General features: G+C 36.1%; 22 non-coding genes across 22 annotated transcripts; all 22 read right to left on the minus strand.

Annotated features, from left to right (window-relative positions):
- Positions 1 to 763: 763 nt before the first annotated feature.
- Positions 764 to 835, minus strand: TRNAH-GUG (transfer RNA histidin (anticodon GUG)). Its single transcript has one exon. It is a non-coding gene; the product is annotated as a tRNA-His (tRNA).
- Positions 836 to 843: 8 nt separating this feature from the next.
- Positions 844 to 916, minus strand: TRNAR-ACG (transfer RNA arginine (anticodon ACG)). The gene has a single exon. It is a non-coding gene; the product is annotated as a tRNA-Arg (tRNA).
- A 1,056-nt stretch (positions 917 to 1,972) lies between these two features.
- On the minus strand, positions 1,973 to 2,044 carry TRNAH-GUG (transfer RNA histidin (anticodon GUG)). Its single transcript has one exon. It is a non-coding gene; the product is annotated as a tRNA-His (tRNA).
- An 8-nt stretch (positions 2,045 to 2,052) lies between these two features.
- On the minus strand, positions 2,053 to 2,125 carry TRNAR-ACG (transfer RNA arginine (anticodon ACG)). The gene has a single exon. It is a non-coding gene; the product is annotated as a tRNA-Arg (tRNA).
- A 1,145-nt stretch (positions 2,126 to 3,270) lies between these two features.
- Positions 3,271 to 3,343, minus strand: TRNAR-ACG (transfer RNA arginine (anticodon ACG)). Its single transcript has one exon. It is a non-coding gene; the product is annotated as a tRNA-Arg (tRNA).
- A 1,136-nt stretch (positions 3,344 to 4,479) lies between these two features.
- Positions 4,480 to 4,552, minus strand: TRNAR-ACG (transfer RNA arginine (anticodon ACG)). Its single transcript has one exon. It is a non-coding gene; the product is annotated as a tRNA-Arg (tRNA).
- A 1,144-nt stretch (positions 4,553 to 5,696) lies between these two features.
- On the minus strand, positions 5,697 to 5,769 carry TRNAR-ACG (transfer RNA arginine (anticodon ACG)). Its single transcript has one exon. It is a non-coding gene; the product is annotated as a tRNA-Arg (tRNA).
- A 1,136-nt stretch (positions 5,770 to 6,905) lies between these two features.
- TRNAR-ACG (transfer RNA arginine (anticodon ACG)) lies at positions 6,906 to 6,978 on the minus strand. The gene has a single exon. It is a non-coding gene; the product is annotated as a tRNA-Arg (tRNA).
- A 1,064-nt stretch (positions 6,979 to 8,042) lies between these two features.
- TRNAH-GUG (transfer RNA histidin (anticodon GUG)) lies at positions 8,043 to 8,114 on the minus strand. The gene has a single exon. It is a non-coding gene; the product is annotated as a tRNA-His (tRNA).
- Positions 8,115 to 8,122: 8 nt separating this feature from the next.
- TRNAR-ACG (transfer RNA arginine (anticodon ACG)) lies at positions 8,123 to 8,195 on the minus strand. Its single transcript has one exon. It is a non-coding gene; the product is annotated as a tRNA-Arg (tRNA).
- Positions 8,196 to 9,260: 1,065 nt separating this feature from the next.
- TRNAH-GUG (transfer RNA histidin (anticodon GUG)) lies at positions 9,261 to 9,332 on the minus strand. Its single transcript has one exon. It is a non-coding gene; the product is annotated as a tRNA-His (tRNA).
- An 8-nt stretch (positions 9,333 to 9,340) lies between these two features.
- On the minus strand, positions 9,341 to 9,413 carry TRNAR-ACG (transfer RNA arginine (anticodon ACG)). The gene has a single exon. It is a non-coding gene; the product is annotated as a tRNA-Arg (tRNA).
- A 1,056-nt stretch (positions 9,414 to 10,469) lies between these two features.
- TRNAH-GUG (transfer RNA histidin (anticodon GUG)) lies at positions 10,470 to 10,541 on the minus strand. The gene has a single exon. It is a non-coding gene; the product is annotated as a tRNA-His (tRNA).
- Positions 10,542 to 10,549: 8 nt separating this feature from the next.
- Positions 10,550 to 10,622, minus strand: TRNAR-ACG (transfer RNA arginine (anticodon ACG)). The gene has a single exon. It is a non-coding gene; the product is annotated as a tRNA-Arg (tRNA).
- Positions 10,623 to 11,687: 1,065 nt separating this feature from the next.
- Positions 11,688 to 11,759, minus strand: TRNAH-GUG (transfer RNA histidin (anticodon GUG)). The gene has a single exon. It is a non-coding gene; the product is annotated as a tRNA-His (tRNA).
- Positions 11,760 to 11,767: 8 nt separating this feature from the next.
- TRNAR-ACG (transfer RNA arginine (anticodon ACG)) lies at positions 11,768 to 11,840 on the minus strand. Its single transcript has one exon. It is a non-coding gene; the product is annotated as a tRNA-Arg (tRNA).
- Positions 11,841 to 12,896: 1,056 nt separating this feature from the next.
- Positions 12,897 to 12,968, minus strand: TRNAH-GUG (transfer RNA histidin (anticodon GUG)). The gene has a single exon. It is a non-coding gene; the product is annotated as a tRNA-His (tRNA).
- Positions 12,969 to 12,976: 8 nt separating this feature from the next.
- Positions 12,977 to 13,049, minus strand: TRNAR-ACG (transfer RNA arginine (anticodon ACG)). Its single transcript has one exon. It is a non-coding gene; the product is annotated as a tRNA-Arg (tRNA).
- Positions 13,050 to 14,114: 1,065 nt separating this feature from the next.
- On the minus strand, positions 14,115 to 14,186 carry TRNAH-GUG (transfer RNA histidin (anticodon GUG)). Its single transcript has one exon. It is a non-coding gene; the product is annotated as a tRNA-His (tRNA).
- Positions 14,187 to 14,194: 8 nt separating this feature from the next.
- Positions 14,195 to 14,267, minus strand: TRNAR-ACG (transfer RNA arginine (anticodon ACG)). Its single transcript has one exon. It is a non-coding gene; the product is annotated as a tRNA-Arg (tRNA).
- A 1,065-nt stretch (positions 14,268 to 15,332) lies between these two features.
- TRNAH-GUG (transfer RNA histidin (anticodon GUG)) lies at positions 15,333 to 15,404 on the minus strand. Its single transcript has one exon. It is a non-coding gene; the product is annotated as a tRNA-His (tRNA).
- An 8-nt stretch (positions 15,405 to 15,412) lies between these two features.
- On the minus strand, positions 15,413 to 15,485 carry TRNAR-ACG (transfer RNA arginine (anticodon ACG)). Its single transcript has one exon. It is a non-coding gene; the product is annotated as a tRNA-Arg (tRNA).
- Positions 15,486 to 16,456: the final 971 nt, after the last annotated feature.

Here is a 16,456-nt window from a genome sequence, read left to right on the forward strand (position 1 = left end):
CTGAGGAAGCTTTTTTAAGGGGGGAAATGTGTTTCAGAGATTGTTCCAAGTTGGATTCTTGAGTCATATTATATACCAAAATTTGGAAGCACCATGCGGGTTGGGTTGTCTCTAGGCAGGCAGACACCAGAGGCATTTCTGTGAGCTGAATTTCAAGACTCCTGTGCACAAGTGTAATTCTATATGGTATAATTTTATTAAGGTTTTACACTATACACATTTTTCCTGTTTTATTGTATGAATTTATTATATGTACATATATGACCTGCCGGAAGTCTGTGCCTAGAGAAAAGGTGGATCTGATACCTATAAATAAGAAGAGGAGAGGGAGTCACCTATTTAAGAGTCCAATGCTTATAAACCAGAGCCAGATTGTGGGCTGTGGTTCATGTGAGTTGCCAATGCCTCTAGATGCTTTACTGCTTTATTAGATTTTTGGCTGTGTTAGTAAGTTGTCTCCACTATTATATCTTTTTCTATTTTTACTTTAGAGTTCAAAAGTTTGTTATTGTGTTTTTTTCTGAGATAATCACATTGTTCAATGTATTAAATCATGGTTGTTATATTGCAGTTGCGTTTACAATTTATAATTAGACTTTTAAAGGGGTACCAAGAATTAACACTTTGTTGTGATTTAGTGCAATATTAGATATTTAGCACTATTTACATTGTTTGCATTTTAAATATTGTTTAACTCCGACACTCACATGGTTAACAGTTGGGGTCAAAATGTACTTAGCGCTGAAGAGAAGGAAAATAGAGATGCCGTGACCCGGATTCGAACCGGGGTTGCTGCGGCCACAACGCAGAGTACTAACCACTATACGATCACGGCACAGCGGCCGAGCCAGGTAGGAGTCGAACCTACAATCTTCTGATTCGTAGTCAGACGCGTTATCCATTGCGCCACTGGCCCATGTTTGGATCTAATGGGATCTGCCTCAACAGGAAAAAAAAGATATCCATAATAAAACTAAATTGAGATACAAAAGAAGTGTTTTGCAAAGTTGTTTAATTATTTTATCTTATCACTAAAAGTTTAACCTTTCCTTAAGTATTTCCTTAACTACTTATATGGCACCAACAAATTCCGCAGAGCTGGAATTGAACTAATTCAACTTAAATGTACTTTATTAAACAAACAAAAAAAAAAGCTATTGCACAATAACTGCTAAAAGAGATCACAAAACAATCTCTGAGATGCGTTTCACAATTTAACTGAGGAAGCTTTTTTAAGGGGGGAAATGTGTTTCAGAGATTGTTCCAAGTTGGATTCTTGAGTCATATTATATACCAAAATTTGGAAGCACCATGCGGGTTGGGTTGTCTCTAGGCAGGCAGACACCAAAGGCATTTCTGTGAGCTGAATTTCAAGACTCCTGTGCACAAGTGTAATTCTATATGGTATAATTTTATTAAGGTTTTACACTATACACATTTTTCCTGTTTTATTGTATGAATATATTATATGTACATATATGACCTGCCGGAAGTCTGTGCCTAGAGAAAAGGTGGATCTGATACCTATAAATAAGAAGAGGAGAGGGATTCACCTATTTAAGAGTCCAATGCTTATAAACCAGAGCCAGATTGTGGGCTGTGGTTCATGTGAGTTGCCAATGCCTCTAGATGCTTTACTGCTTTATTAGATTTTTGGCTGTGTTAGTAAGTTGTCTCCACTATTATATCTTTTTCTATTTTTACTTTAGAGTTCAAAAGTTTGTTATTGTGTTTTTTTCTGGGATAATCACATTGTTCAATGTATTAAATCATGGTTGTTATATTGCAGTTGCGTTTACAATTTATAATTAGACTTTTAAAGGGGTACCAAGAATTAACACTTTGTTGTGATTTAGTGCAATATTAGATATTTAGCACTATTTACATTTTAAATATTGTTTAACTCCGACACTCACATGGTTAACAGTTGGGGTCAAAATGTACTTAGCGCTGAAGAGAAGGAAAATAGAGATGCCGTGACCCGGATTCGAACCGGGGTTGCTGCGGCCACAACGCAGAGTACTAACCACTATACGATCACGGCACAGCGGCCGAGCCAGGTAGGAGTCGAACCTACAATCTTCTGATTCGTAGTCAGACGCGTTATCCATTGCGCCACTGGCCCATGTTTGGATCTAATGGGATCTGCCTCAACAGGAAAAAAAAGATATCCATAATAAAACTAAATTGAGATACAAAAGAAGTGTTTTGCAAAGTTGTTTAATTATTTTATCTTATCACTAAAAGTTTAACCTTTCCTTAAGTATTTCCTTAACTACTTATATGGCACCAACAAATTCCGCAGAGCTGGAATTGAACTAATTCAACTTAAATGTACTTTATTAAACAAAAAAAAAAATAAGCTATTGCACAATAACTGCTAAAAGAGATCACAAAACAATCTCTGAGATGCGTTTCACAATTTAACTGAGGAAGCTTTTTTAAGGGGGGAAATGTGTTTCAGAGATTGTTCCAAGTTGGATTCTTGAGTCATATTATATACCAAAATTTGGAAGCACCATGCGGGTTGGGTTGTCTCTAGGCAGGCAGACACCAGAGGCATTTCTGTGAGCTGAATTTCAAGACTCCTGTGCACAAGTGTAATTCTATATGGTATAATTTTATTAAGGTTTTACACTATACACATTTTTCCTGTTTTATTGTATGAATATATTATATGTACATATATGACCTGCCGGAAGTCTGTGCCTAGAGAAAAGGTGGATCTGATACCTATAAATAAGAAGAGGAGAGGGAGTCACCTATTTAAGAGTCCAATGCTTATAAACCAGAGCCAGATTGTGGGCTGTGGTTCATGTGAGTTGCCAATGCCTCTAGATGCTTTACTGCTTTATTAGATTTTTGGCTGTGTTAGTAAGTTGTCTCCACTATTATATCTTTTTCTATTTTTACTTTAGAGTTCAAAAGTTTGTTATTGTGTTTTTTTCTGGGATAATCACATTGTTCAATGTATTAAATCATGGTTGTTATATTGCAGTTGCGTTTACAATTTATAATTAGACTTTTAAAGGGGTACCAAGAATTAACACTTTGTTGTGATTTAGTGCAATATTAGATATTTAGCACTATTTACATTGTTTGCATTTTAAATATTGTTTAACTCCGACACTCACATGGTTAACAGTTGGGGTCAAAATGTACTTAGCGCTGAAGAGAAGGAAAATAGAGATGCCGTGACCCAGATTCGAACCGGGGTTGCTGCGGCCAACACGCAGAGTACTAACCACTATACGATCACAGCACAGCGGCCGAGCCAGGTAGGAGTCGAACCTACAATCTTCTGATTCGTAGTCAGACGCGTTATCCATTGCGCCACTGGCCCATGTTTGGATCTAATGGGATCTGCCTCAACAGGAAAAAAAAGATATCCATAATAAAACTAAATTGAGATACAAAAGAAGTGTTTTGCAAAGTTGTTTAATTATTTTATCTTATCACTAAAAGTTTAACCTTTCCTTAAGTATTTCCTTAACTACTTATATGGCACCAACAAATTCCGCAGAGCTGGAATTGAACTAATTCAACTTAAATGTACTTTATTAAACAAACAAAAAAAAAAGCTATTGCACAATAACTGCTAAAAGAGATCACAAAACAATCTCTGAGATGCGTTTCACAATTTAACTGAGGAAGCTTTTTTAAGGGGGGAAATGTGTTTCAGAGATTGTTCCAAGTTGGATTCTTGAGTCATATTATATACCAAAATTTGGAAGCACCATGCGGGTTGGGTTGTCTCTAGGCAGGCAGACACCAGAGGCATTTCTGTGAGCTGAATTTCAAGACTCCTGTGCACAAGTGTAATTCTATATGGTATAATTTTATTAAGGTTTTACACTATACACATTTTTCCTGTTTTATTGTATGAATATATTATATGTACATATATGACCTGCCGGAAGTCTGTGCCTAGAGAAAAGGTGGATCTGATACCTATAAATAAGAAGAGGAGAGGGAGTCACCTATTTAAGAGTCCAATGCTTATAAACCAGAGCCAGATTGTGGGCTGTGGTTCATGTGAGTTGCCAATGCCTCTAGATGCTTTACTGCTTTATTAGATTTTTGGCTGTGTTAGTAAGTTGTCTCCACTATTATATCTTTTTCTATTTTTACTTTAGAGTTCAAAAGTTTGTTATTGTGTTTTTTTCTGGGATAATCACATTGTTCAATGTATTAAATCATGGTTGTTATATTGCAGTTGCGTTTACAATTTATAATTAGACTTTTAAAGGGGTACCAAGAATTAACACTTTGTTGTGATTTAGTGCAATATTAGATATTTAGCACTATTTACATTTTAAATATTGTTTAACTCCGACACTCACATGGTTAACAGTTGGGGTCAAAATGTACTTAGCGCTGAAGAGAAGGAAAATAGAGATGCCGTGACCCGGATTGGAACCGGGGTTGCTGCGGCCACAACGCAGAGTACTAACCACTATACGATCACGGCACAGCGGCCAAGCCAGGTAGGAGTCGAACCTACAATCTTCTGATTCGTAGTCAGACGCGTTATCCATTGCGCCACTGGCCCATGTTTGGATCTAATGGGATCTGCCTCAACAGGAAAAAAAAGATATCCATAATAAAACTAAATTGAGATACAAAAGAAGTGTTTTGCAAAGTTGTTTAATTATTTTATCTTATCACTAAAAGTTTAACCTTTCCTTAAGTATTTCCTTAACTACTTATATGGCACCAACAAATTCCGCAGAGCTGGAATTGAACTAATTCAACTTAAATGTACTTTATTAAAGAAAAAAAAAATAAGCTATTGCACAATAACTGCTAAAAGAGATCACAAAACAATCTCTGAGATGCGTTTCACAATTTAACTGAGGAAGCTTTTTTAAGGGGGGAAATGTGTTTCAGAGATTGTTCCAAGTTGGATTCTTGAGTCATATTATATACCAAAATTTGGAAGCACCATGCGGGTTGGGTTGTCTCTAGGCAGGCAGACACCAGAGGCATTTCTGTGAGCTGAATTTCAAGACTCCTGTGCACAAGTGTAATTCTATATGGTATAATTTTATTAAGGTTTTACACTATACACATTTTTCCTGTTTTATTGTATGAATATATTATATGTACATATATGACCTGCCGGAAGTCTGTGCCTAGAGAAAAGGTGGATCTGATACCTATAAATAAGAAGACGAGAGGGAGTCACCTATTTAAGAGTCCAATGCTTATAAACCAGAGCCAGATTGTGGGCTGTGGTTCATGTGAGTTGCCAATGCCTCTAGATGCTTTACTGCTTTATTAGATTTTTGGCTGTGTTAGTAAGTTGTCTCCACTATTATATCTTTTTCTATTTTTACTTTAGAGTTCAAAAGTTTGTTATTGTGTTTTTTTCTGGGATAATCACATTGTTCAATGTATTAAATCATGGTTGTTATATTGCAGTTGCGTTTACAATTTATAATTAGACTTTTAAAGGGGTACCAAGAATTAACACTTTGTTGTGATTTAGTGCAATATTAGATATTTAGCACTATTTACATTGTTTGCATTTTAAATATTGTTTAACTCCGACACTCACATGGTTAACAGTTGGGGTCAAAATGTACTTAGCGCTGAAGAGAAGGAAAATAGAGATGCCGTGACCCAGATTCGAACCGGGGTTGCTGCGGCCAACACGCAGAGTACTAACCACTATACGATCACAGCACAGCGGCCGAGCCAGGTAGGAGTCGAACCTACAATCTTCTGATTCGTAGTCAGACGCGTTATCCATTGCGCCACTGGCCCATGTTTGGATCTAATGGGATCTGCCTCAACAGGAAAAAAAAGATATCCATAATAAAACTAAATTGAGATACAAAAGAAGTGTTTTGCAAAGTTGTTTAATTATTTTATCTTATCACTAAAAGTTTAACCTTTCCTTAAGTATTTCCTTAACTACTTATATGGCACCAACAAATTCCGCAGAGCTGGAATTGAACTAATTCAACTTAAATGTACTTTATTAAACAAACAAAAAAAAAAGCTATTGCACAATAACTGCTAAAAGAGATCACAAAACAATCTCTGAGATGCGTTTCACAATTTAACTGAGGAAGCTTTTTTAAGGGGGGAAATGTGTTTCAGAGATTGTTCCAAGTTGGATTCTTGAGTCATATTATATACCAAAATTTGGAAGCACCATGCGGGTTGGGTTGTCTCTAGGCAGGCAGACACCAGAGGCATTTCTGTGAGCTGAATTTCAAGACTCCTGTGCACAAGTGTAATTCTATATGGTATAATTTTATTAAGGTTTTACACTATACACATTTTTCCTGTTTTATTGTATGAATATATTATATGTACATATATGACCTGCCGGAAGTCTGTGCCTAGAGAAAAGGTGGATCTGATACCTATAAATAAGAAGAGGAGAGGGAGTCACCTATTTAAGAGTCCAATGCTTATAAACCAGAGCCAGATTGTGGGCTGTGGTTCATGTGAGTTGCCAATGCCTCTAGATGCTTTACTGCTTTATTAGATTTTTGGCTGTGTTAGTAAGTTGTCTCCACTATTATATCTTTTTCTATTTTTACTTTAGAGTTCAAAAGTTTGTTATTGTGTTTTTTTCTGGGATAATCACATTGTTCAATGTATTAAATCATGGTTGTTATATTGCAGTTGCGTTTACAATTTATAATTAGACTTTTAAAGGGGTACCAAGAATTAACACTTTGTTGTGATTTAGTGCAATATTAGATATTTAGCACTATTTACATTTTAAATATTGTTTAACTCCGACACTCACATGGTTAACAGTTGGGGTCAAAATGTACTTAGCGCTGAAGAGAAGGAAAATAGAGATGCCGTGACCCGGATTGGAACCGGGGTTGCTGCGGCCACAACGCAGAGTACTAACCACTATACGATCACGGCACAGCGGCCAAGCCAGGTAGGAGTCGAACCTACAATCTTCTGATTCGTAGTCAGACGCGTTATCCATTGCGCCACTGGCCCATGTTTGGATCTAATGGGATCTGCCTCAACAGGAAAAAAAAGATATCCATAATAAAACTAAATTGAGATACAAAAGAAGTGTTTTGCAAAGTTGTTTAATTATTTTATCTTATCACTAAAAGTTTAACCTTTCCTTAAGTATTTCCTTAACTACTTATATGGCACCAACAAATTCCGCAGAGCTGGAATTGAACTAATTCAACTTAAATGTACTTTATTAAAGAAAAAAAAAATAAGCTATTGCACAATAACTGCTAAAAGAGATCACAAAACAATCTCTGAGATGCGTTTCACAATTTAACTGAGGAAGCTTTTTTAAGGGGGGAAATGTGTTTCAGAGATTGTTCCAAGTTGGATTCTTGAGTCATATTATATACCAAAATTTGGAAGCACCATGCGGGTTGGGTTGTCTCTAGGCAGGCAGACACCAGAGGCATTTCTGTGAGCTGAATTTCAAGACTCCTGTGCACAAGTGTAATTCTATATGGTATAATTTTATTAAGGTTTTACACTATACACATTTTTCCTGTTTTATTGTATGAATATATTATATGTACATATATGACCTGCCGGAAGTCTGTGCCTAGAGAAAAGGTGGATCTGATACCTATAAATAAGAAGACGAGAGGGAGTCACCTATTTAAGAGTCCAATGCTTATAAACCAGAGCCAGATTGTGGGCTGTGGTTCATGTGAGTTGCCAATGCCTCTAGATGCTTTACTGCTTTATTAGATTTTTGGCTGTGTTAGTAAGTTGTCTCCACTATTATATCTTTTTCTATTTTTACTTTAGAGTTCAAAAGTTTGTTATTGTGTTTTTTTCTGGGATAATCACATTGTTCAATGTATTAAATCATGGTTGTTATATTGCAGTAGCGTTTACAATTTATAATTAGACTTTTAAAGGGGTACCAAGAATTAACACTTTGTTGTGATTTAGTGCAATATTAGATATTTGGCACTATTTACATTGTTTGCATTTTAAATATTGTTTAACTCCGACACTCACATGGTTAACAGTTGGGGTCAAAATGTACTTAGCGCTGAAGAGAAGGAAAATAGAGATGCCGTGACCCGGATTCGAACCGGGGTTGCTGCGGCCACAACGCAGAGTACTAACCACTATACGATCACGGCACAGCAGCTGAGCCAGGTAGGAGTCGAACCTACAATCTTCTGATACGTAGTCAGACGCGTTATCCATTGCGCCACTGGCCCATGTTTGGATCTAATGGGATCTGCCTCAACAGGAAAAAAAAGATATCCATAATAAAACTAAATTGAGATACAAAAGAAGTGTTTTGCAAAGTTGTTTAATTATTTTATCTTATCACTAAAAGTTTAACCTTTCCTTAAGTATTTCCTTAACTACTTATATGGCACCAACAAATTCCGCAGAGCTGGAATTGAACTAATTCAACTTAAATGTACTTTATTAAACAAAAAAAAAAATAAGCTATTGCACAATAACTGCTAAAAGAGATCACAAAACAATCTCTGAGATGCGTTTCACAATTTAACTGAGGAAGCTTTTTTAAGGGGGGAAATGTGTTTCAGAGATTTTTCCAAGTTGGATTCTTGAGTCATATTATATACCAAAATTTGGAAACACCATGCGGGTTGGGTTGTCTCTAGGCAGGCAGACACCAGAGGCATTTCTGTGAGCTGAATTTCAAGACTCCTGTGCACAAGTGTAATTCTATATGGTATAATTTTATTAAGGTTTTACACTATACACATTTTTCCTGTTTTATTGTATGAATATATTATATGTACATATATGACCTGCCGGAAGTCTGTGCCTAGAGAAAAGGTGGATCTGATACCTATAAATAAGAAGAGGAGAGGGAGTCACCTATTTAAGAGTCCAATGCTTATAAACCAGAGCCAGATTGTGGGCTGTGGTTCATGTGAGTTGCCAATGCCTCTAGATGCTTTACTGCTTTATTAGATTTTTGGCTGTGTTAGTAAGTTGTCTCCACTAATATATCTTTTTCTATTTTTACTTTAGAGTTCAAAAGTTTGTTATTGTGTTTTTTTCTGGGATAATCACATTGTTCAATGTATTAAATCATGGTTGTTATATTGCAGTTGCGTTTACAATTTATAATTAGACTTTTAAAGGGGTACCAAGAATTAACACTTTGTTGTGATTTAGTGCAATATTAGATATTTAGCACTATTTACATTGTTTGCATTTTAAATATTGTTTAACTCCGACACTCACATGGTTAACAGTTGGGGTCAAAATGTACTTAGCGCTGAAGAGAAGGAAAATAGAGATGCCGTGACCCGGATTCGAACCGGGGTTGCTGCGGCCACAACGCAGAGTACTAACCACTATACGATCACGGCACAGCGGCCGAGCCAGGTAGGAGTCGAACCTACAATCTTCTGATTCGTAGTCAGACGCGTTATCCATTGCGCCACTGGCCCATGTTTGGATCTAATGGGATCTGCCTCAACAGGAAAAAAAAGATATCCATAATAAAACTAAATTGAGATACAAAAGAAGTGTTTTGCAAAGTTGTTTAATTATTTTATCTTATCACTAAAAGTTTAACCTTTCCTTAAGTATTTCCTTAACTACTTATATGGCACCAACAAATTCCGCAGAGCTGGAATTGAACTAATTCAACTTAAATGTACTTTATTAAACAAAAAAAAAAATAAGCTATTGCACAATAACTGCTAAAAGAGATCACAAAACAATCTCTGAGATGCGTTTCACAATTTAACTGAGGAAGCTTTTTTAAGGGGGGAAATGTGTTTCAGAGATTGTTCCAAGTTGGATTCTTGAGTCATATTATATACCAAAATTTGGAAGCACCATGCGGGTTGGGTTGTCTCTAGGCAGGCAGACACCAGAGGCATTTCTGTGAGCTGAATTTCAAGACTCCTGTGCACAAGTGTAATTCTATATGGTATAATTTTATTAAGGTTTTACACTATACACATTTTTCCTGTTTTATTGTATGAATATATTATATGTACATCTATGACCTGCCGGAAGTCTGTGCCTAGAGAAAAGGTGGATCTGATACCTATAAATAAGAAGAGGAGAGGGAGTCACCTATTTAAGAGTCCAATGCTTATAAACCAGAGCCAGATTGTGGGCTGTGGTTCATGTGAGTTGCCAATGCCTCTAGATGCTTTACTGCTTTATTAGATTTTTGGCTGTGTTAGTAAGTTGTCTCCACTATTATATCTTTTTCTATTTTTACTTTAGAGTTCAAAAGTTTGTTATTGTGTTTTTTTCTGGGATAATCACATTGTTCAATGTATTAAATCATGGTTGTTATATTGCAGTTGCGTTTACAATTTATAATTAGACTTTTAAAGGGGTACCAAGAATTAACACTTTGTTGTGATTTAGTGCAATATTAGATATTTAGCACTATTTACATTTTAAATATTGTTTAACTCCGACACTCACATGGTTAACAGTTGGGGTCAAAATGTACTTAGCGCTGAAGAGAAGGAAAATAGAGATGCCGTGACCCGGATTCGAACCGGGGTTGCTGCGGCCACAACGCAGAGTACTAACCACTATACGATCACGGCACAGCGGCCGAGCCAGGTAGGAGTCGAACCTACAATCTTCTGATTCGTAGTCAGACGCGTTATCCATTGCGCCACTGACCCATGTTAGGATCTAATGGGATCTGCCTCAACAGGAAAAAAAAGATATCCATAATAAAACTAAATTGAGATACAAAAGAAGTGTTTTGCAAAGTTGTTTAATTATTTTATCTTATCACTAAAAGTTTAACCTTTCCTTAAGTATTTCCTTAACTACTTATATGGCACCAACAAATTCAGCAGAGCTGGAATTGAACTAATTCAACTTAAATGTACTTTATTAAACAAAACAAAAAATAAGCTATTGCACAAAAACTGCTAAAAGAGATCACAAAACAATCTCTGAGATGCGTTTCACAATTTAACTGAGGAAGCTTCTTTAAGGGGGGAAATGTGTTTCAGAGATTGTTCCAAGTTGGATTCTTGAGTCATATTATATACCAAAATTTGGAAGCACCATGCGGGTTGGGTTGTCTCTAGGCAGGCAGACACCAGAGGCATTTCTGTGAGCTGAATTTCAAGACTCCTGTGCACAAGTGTAATTCTATATGGTATAATTTTATTAAGGTTTTACACTATACACATTTTTCCTGTTTTATTGTATGAAAATATTATATGTACATATATGACCTGCCGGAAGTCTGTGCCTAGAGAAAAGGTGGATCTGATACCTATAAATAAGAAGAGGAGAGGGAGTCACCTATTTAAGAGTCCAATGCTTATAAACCAGAGCCAGATTGTGGGCTGTGGTTCATGTGAGTTGCCAATGCCTCTAGATGCTTTACTGCTTTATTAGATTTTTGGCTGTGTTAGTAAGTTGTCTCCACTATTATATCTTTTTCTATTTTTACTTTAGAGTTCAAAAGTTTGTTATTGTGTTTTTTTCTGGGATAATCACATTGTTCAATGTATTAAATCATGGTTGTTATATTGCAGTTGCGTTTACAATTTATAATTAGACTTTTAAAGGGGTACCAAGAATTAACACTTTGTTGTGATTTAGTGCAATATTAGATATTTAGCACTATTTACATTGTTTGCATTTTAAATATTGTTTAACTCCGACACTCACATGGTTAACAGTTGGGGTCAAAATGTACTTAGCGCTGAAGAGAAGGAAAATATAGATGCCGTGACCCGGATTCGAACCGGGGTTGCTGCGGCCACAACGCAGAGTACTAACCACTATACGATCACGGCACAGCGGCCGAGCCAGGTAGGAGTCGAACCTACAATCTTCTGATTCGTAGTCAGACGCGTTATCCATTGCGCCACTGACCCATGTTAGGATCTAATGGGATCTGCCTCAACAGGAAAAAAAAGATATCCATAATAAAACTAAATTGAGATACAAAAGAAGTGTTTTGCAAAGTTGTTTAATTATTTTATCTTATCACTAAAAGTTTAACCTTTCCTTAAGTATTTCCTTAACTACTTATATGGCACCAACAAATTCAGCAGAGCTGGAATTGAACTAATTCAACTTAAATGTACTTTATTAAACAAAACAAAAAATAAGCTATTGCACAAAAACTGCTAAAAGAGATCACAAAACAATCTCTGAGATGCGTTTCACAATTTAACTGAGGAAGCTTCTTTAAGGGGGGAAATGTGTTTCAGAGATTGTTCCAAGTTGGATTCTTGAGTCATATTATATACCAAAATTTGGAAGCACCATGCGGGTTGGGTTGTCTCTAGGCAGGCAGACACCAGAGGCATTTCTGTGAGCTGAATTTCAAGACTCCTGTGCACAAGTGTAATTCTATATGGTATAATTTTATTAAGGTTTTACACTATACACATTTTTCCTGTTTTATTGTATGAAAATATTATATGTACATCTATGACCTGCCGGAAGTCTGTGCCTAGAGAAAAGGTGGATCTGATACCTATAAATAAGAAGAGGAGAGGGAGTCACCTATTTAAGAGTCCAATGCTTATAAACCAGAGCCAGATTGTGGGCTGTGGTTCATGTGAGTTGCCAATGCCTCTAGATGCTTTACTGCTTTATTAGATTTTTGGCTGTGTTAGTAAGTTGTCTCCACTATTATATCTTTTTCTATTTTTACTTTAGAGTTCAAAAGTTTGTTATTGTGTTTTTTTCTGGGATAATCACATTGTTCAATGTATTAAATCATGGTTGTTATATTGCAGTTGCGTTTACAATTTATAATTAGACTTTTAAAGGGGTACCAAGAATTAACACTTTGTTGTGATTTAGTGCAATATTAGATATTTAGCACTATTTACATTTTAAATATTGTTTAACTCCGACACTCACATGGTTAACAGTTGGGGTCAAAATGTACTTAGCGCTGAAGAGAAGGAAAATAGAGATGCCGTGACCCGGATTCGAACCGGGGTTGCTGCGGCCACAACGCAGAGTACTAACCACTATACGATCACGGCACAGCGGCCGAGCCAGGTAGGAGTCGAACCTACAATCTTCTGATTCGTAGTCAGACGCGTTATCCATTGCGCCACTGACCCATGTTAGGATCTAATGGGATCTGCCTCAACAGGAAAAAAAAGATATCCATAATAAAACTAAATTGAGATACAAAAGAAGTGTTTTGCAAAGTTGTTTAATTATTTTATCTTATCACTAAAAGTTTAACCTTTCCTTAAGTATTTCCTTAACTACTTATATGGCACCAACAAATTCAGCAGAGCTGGAATTGAACTAATTCAACTTAAATGTACTTTATTAAACAAAACAAAAAATAAGCTATTGCACAAAAACTGCTAAAAGAGATCACAAAACAATCTCTGAGATGCGTTTCACAATTTAACTGAGGAAGCTTCTTTAAGGGGGGAAATGTGTTTCAGAGATTGTTCCAAGTTGGATTCTTGAGTCATATTATATACCAAAATTTGGAAGCACCATGCGGGTTGGGTTGTCTCTAGGCAGGCAGACACCAGAGGCATTTCTGTGAGCTGAATTTCAAGACTCCTGTGCACAAGTGTAATTCTATATGGTATAATTTTATTAAGGTTTTACACTATACACATTTTTCCTGTTTTATTGTATGAAAATATTATATGTACATATATGACCTGCCGGAAGTCTGTGCCTAGAGAAAAGGTGGATCTGATACCTATAAATAAGAAGAGGAGAGGGAGTCACCTATTTAAGAGTCCAATGCTTATAAACCAGAGCCAGATTGTGGGCTGTGGTTCATGTGAGTTGCCAATGCCTCTAGATGCTTTACTGCTTTATTAGATTTTTGGCTGTGTTAGTAAGTTGTCTCCACTATTATATCTTTTTCTATTTTTACTTTAGAGTTCAAAAGTTTGTTATTGTGTTTTTTTCTGGGATAATCACATTGTTCAATGTATTAAATCATGGTTGTTATATTGCAGTTGCGTTTACAATTTATAATTAGACTTTTAAAGGGGTACCAAGAATTAACACTTTGTTGTGATTTAGTGCAATATTAGATATTTAGCACTATTTACATTGTTTGCATTTTAAATATTGTTTAACTCCGACACTCACATGGTTAACAGTTGGGGTCAAAATGTACTTAGCGCTGAAGAGAAGGAAAATATAGATGCCGTGACCCGGATTCGAACCGGGGTTGCTGCGGCCACAACGCAGAGTACTAACCACTATACGATCACGGCACAGCGGCCGAGCCAGGTAGGAGTCGAACCTACAATCTTCTGATTCGTAGTCAGACGCGTTATCCATTGCGCCACTGACCCATGTTAGGATCTAATGGGATCTGCCTCAACAGGAAAAAAAAGATATCCATAATAAAACTAAATTGAGATACAAAAGAAGTGTTTTGCAAAGTTGTTTAATTATTTTATCTTATCACTAAAAGTTTAACCTTTCCTTAAGTATTTCCTTAACTACTTATATGGCACCAACAAATTCAGCAGAGCTGGAATTGAACTAATTCAACTTAAATGTACTTTATTAAACAAAACAAAAAATAAGCTATTGCACAAAAACTGCTAAAAGAGATCACAAAACAATCTCTGAGATGCGTTTCACAATTTAACTGAGGAAGCTTCTTTAAGGGGGGAAATGTGTTTCAGAGATTGTTCCAAGTTGGATTCTTGAGTCATATTATATACCAAAATTTGGAAGCACCATGCGGGTTGGGTTGTCTCTAGGCAGGCAGACACCAGAGGCATTTCTGTGAGCTGAATTTCAAGACTCCTGTGCACAAGTGTAATTCTATATGGTATAATTTTATTAAGGTTTTACACTATACACATTTTTCCTGTTTTATTGTATGAAAATATTATATGTACATATATGACCTGCCGGAAGTCTGTGCCTAGAGAAAAGGTGGATCTGATACCTATAAATAAGAAGAGGAGAGGGAGTCACCTATTTAAGAGTCCAATGCTTATAAACCAGAGCCAGATTGTGGGCTGTGGTTCATGTGAGTTGCCAATGCCTCTAGATGCTTTACTGCTTTATTAGATTTTTGGCTGTGTTAGTAAGTTGTCTCCACTATTATATCTTTTTCTATTTTTACTTTAGAGTTCAAAAGTTTGTTATTGTGTTTTTTTCTGGGATAATGACATTGTTCAATGTATTAAATCATGGTTGTTATATTGCAGTTGCGTTTACAATTTATAATTAGACTTTTAAAGGGGTACCAAGAATTAACACTTTGTTGTGATTTAGTGCAATATTAGATATTTAGCACTATTTACATTGTTTGCATTTTAAATATTGTTTAACTCCGACACTCACATGGTTAACAGTTGGGGTCAAAATGTACTTAGCGCTGAAGAGAAGGAAAATAGAGATGCCGTGACCCGGATTCGAACCAGGGTTGCTGCGGCCACAACGCAGAGTCCTAACCACTATACGATCACGGCACAGCGGCCGAGCCAGGTAGGAGTCGAACCTACAATCTTCTGATTCGTAGTCAGACGCGTTATCCATTGCGCCACTGGCCCATGTTTGGATCTAATGGGATCTGCCTCAACAGGAAAAAAAAGATATCCATAATAAAACTAAATTGAGATACAAAAGAAGTGTTTTGCAAAGTTGTTTAATTATTTTATCTTATCACTAAAAGTTTAACCTTTCCTTAAGTATTTCCTTAACTACTTATATGGCACCAACAAATTCCGCAGAGCTGGAATTGAACTAATTCAACTTAAATGTACTTTATTAAACAAAAAAAAATAAGCTATTGCACAATAACTGCTAAAAGAGATCACAAAACAATCTCTGAGATGCGTTTCACAATTTAACTGAGGAAGCTTTTTTAAGGGGGGAAATGTGTTTCAGAGATTGTTCCAAGTTGGATTCTTGAGTCATATTATATACCAAAATTTGGAAGCACCATGCGGGTTGGGTTGTCTCTAGGCAGGCAGACACCAGAGGCATTTCTGTGAGCTGAATTTCAAGACTCCTGTGCACAAGTGTAATTCTATATGGTATAATTTTATTAAGGTTTTACACTATACACATTTTTCCTGTTTTATTGTATGAATATATTATATGTACATATATGACCTGCTGGAAGTCTGTGCCTAGAGAAAAGGTGGATCTGATACCTATAAATAAGAAGAGGAGAAGGAGTCACCTATTTAAGAGTCCAATGCTTATAAATCAGAGCCAGATTGTGGGCTGTGGTTCATGTGAGTTGCCAATGCCTCTAGATGCTTTACTGCTTTATTAGATTTTTGGCTGTGTTAGTAAGTTGTCTCCACTATTATATCTTTTTCTATTTTTACTTTAGAGTTCAAAAGTTTGTTATTGTGTTTTTTTCTGGGATAATCACATTGTTCAATGTATTAAATCATTATTGTTATATTGCAGTTGCGTTTACAATTTATAATTAGACTTTTAAAGGGGTACCAAGAATTAACACTTTGTTGTGATTTAGTGCAATATTAGATATTTGGCACTATTTACATTG

The sequence above is a fragment of the Pelobates fuscus genome, chromosome 3 (assembly GCF_036172605.1).
Source record: "Pelobates fuscus isolate aPelFus1 chromosome 3, aPelFus1.pri, whole genome shotgun sequence".
In the NCBI taxonomy this organism is placed as follows: domain Eukaryota; kingdom Metazoa; phylum Chordata; class Amphibia; order Anura; family Pelobatidae; genus Pelobates; species Pelobates fuscus.